The following is a 2,904-nucleotide window of genomic DNA, read 5'->3' on the forward strand; positions in this document are numbered from 1 at the left end:
AATCCATCAATAAACAGTTTCATGTTTTATACATTTCTTTTGATATTTTATGTGAGCTATAATCTTTCACCATATGTTTACATTACAAATATAACAGATTGACAAAAACACATTTAATGAAGTAAAAAGAAAGGTTGCTATTAAAGGGTTACTCCAATCACCATGACAACTTTAGTGATTTAAAGTGGTCATGGTGCCTGGAGTCGGTGTGTGCTATGAAACTGTGCACGGTGGATTGGCACAAAAGAGACTCAAGGATGTATAAGGACACATTTCAGAGAGGAATATAACTTTTTTTGTATTTTAAATTGTATACTTATTAGAAATATAAAGCTTTGTTGTTATCCACCACTGGGTCTCTACCTTGAAAGAGAAATCCACGGAGTGTGAGTTAAACCACATGTTGTCTATGCGGTCATTCTGTGCAGGGCTTTAACGTGTGCATAACCTTTTAAACACTGCAACTGAGCAGAGTTTTTTTTTTTTTTTATATTTTTTTGGACTTGGTGGTGTGGACCACCACAGAAAGGGTTACTACAACTAAAACCATTTTGTATGACATCTAAAGAAAAAGAACACTTGGTTGTTAAAGGGAGGCAATCCTGGCTAAGTGCCCGGAGTGTCACGACGAAAGGGACACACTTGCGGATCCCCCTCAGGGCATGAATCTGATGAGTCTATGGAAAATTCACAAAAAGGAACAACCATTTAAAGGTAGTTCCAAAACATGGGAGGATACAGTAATAATAATAAAAAAATTCTTTCATAATTTTATTAAATCACTGTATACACACAAAGAAAATGAAAATCATTAAAATAAAAAACATCCAGCATACATGAATTGGGACATTGGTGGAAGGCAGCTCAATTTGGAAGCACAGGAATGATTACCTCACTTCAATATGTGGTATCAAGCTGGACTAATGCAACAAAGTTTCCTCATCAGATAAATTGTCTACATAAGTATGCAATGTTAAAGTTGATTTTGCAAACCAGTAATTCCCGACAACTGAAGAGGTCATGCAAGACGAACAGATACAGATACACTAACACACATGCAGATGCACTATAATCACCAGAACAACTACAGTTTAATGTAGTTGTTCTGGTGTGTATAGTCAGTCCCTGCAGGCTTTTTAATGTAAGCACTGCCTTTTCAGAGAAAAGGCAGTGTTTACATTACTGCCTAGGAACACTTCTAGGGGCAATAACACACAATGTGCAGCACTGACGTTCAGTGTCTCCATGCTCTGCATGGAAAAGCTGAAAGTTCCTCATAGAGATGCATTTTTATGAGGCCTTGCAAGTGTTTAGTACATAGCTTCCTAATTTGGTATCCTAAAATATGGCTATTCCACAAATTTGTCTTAACTTTGATCTTTCAGCTATTTAGTAGATAACTCCTTAAATTAGAAAAGAACAAGAACATAATTCAGGGCTTGTATAAGGTTATACCAGTCCAATGGCAGCTCAATCACCAAGTACAGAGTCTCTCTTATCCAATAAAAAGCTGGGTAAAACAGGAGGTAGGTGCAGCGCCTAGATAGTCCTTATAAGGGTGTATGTAACAACAAGAAGAAAAAAACAGAAGAAACTATTAGTGTAGTATATTAAAACTATTTTGTAAAGTATAAATAAAGAGAAAAATGTGCATTCACACATTTATGGAGTTTCAGTTCAGGTCCAACTTATGCGCCTGGGCGTTATAATCCCCGCCTAAGTATATAGTGCAGTGCTGCTTTTTCGTGTAATCTTACTTGTGGAACATATCCTCATAGGAATTAAAAACCGATACAAAACGTAATATAGTGTAGTAAATTGAGCTGTGGAGCAGGGGTAGGGATATATATATATATTTGTGTACGGGATTATGGAAGGGGCGCACATTAAAGTGTGTGTAGTTTTATATAAATAAGAGTCGGTTGAGGTGTGCCGAAACCGACGCGAGGTTAGGCCTGCAAAAGAGGGCCAAAAAGTATGTAACATTTATTTATCATAACAACATCATTTAGACATATTATAGAAAGCGAGCCTGATTTCCTTCTCTGGATTTGGAATGTACCGGTTGCATGCCGAGGATTTCCAGCGTCCCATCCTCTGCATCACATGAGTTGGAACTTGACAACTTGAGGCTGCAGTGGCAGCCCCAATACGGAATGAATGTCCCGAGAAGGAAATTGGATTGAGGCCAAGACTACTTAACAGGGAGCGAATGTATAGCATGAATAGTTTGAGAGATGTGGCAAAAATTGTACAAGCAACCATTTACATTGGAACGCACATATTAACTTGAACCATATACAATACTTACCCGTATCGTAAGCATGTAGAGTACGTTTGCTTAGTATTAGTAGACAAATCTTACCTGCGGAAAACACCTACTCAAGGCATGATTTAGACCTTTTCTGACCTGTAGAGGATTTCAGGACTGCGTGTTCCTTTAGCTTAAACGTTATGTGTAAGCAAGGTCCGACTTCAGGACTCCGGAAGTGGCTAAGGTGGGGGGTACTGCAGGAGACTTGAGATGACAGGTTATTGTTAAATAAAGATAGTACGTTACCTGGAGCCATTTCTTGTAGCATGCTGTGAGGAGGGAGGAAACGTAATATGTTTTAATTATGCAAACTCATATGCCCATTGAATATCTCGTGTGGTAGAGCTGCTAGCCAACGGGAACTAATAAGTGAAGATAAGGACTATCCCATAAGTGTTGAGGCCGTGCCATTAGCCCTGTGTTTGAGAGAGGCCATACCTATGATTTGGGCCATGTGGACTTGTACTAACTACGCGCAGCAGGGTGTTAACCTCTCGTGGATGAGAGTTAACCCTACACTTGTGATTAACTGCAATGAGCCACAGCGAAAAAGGACTGTAACAGGCACCAAATGAAACTAACTGTTGTGA

The sequence above is a fragment of the Pelobates fuscus genome, chromosome 3 (assembly GCF_036172605.1).
Source record: "Pelobates fuscus isolate aPelFus1 chromosome 3, aPelFus1.pri, whole genome shotgun sequence".
NCBI classification, from domain to species: Eukaryota; Metazoa; Chordata; class Amphibia; order Anura; family Pelobatidae; genus Pelobates; species Pelobates fuscus.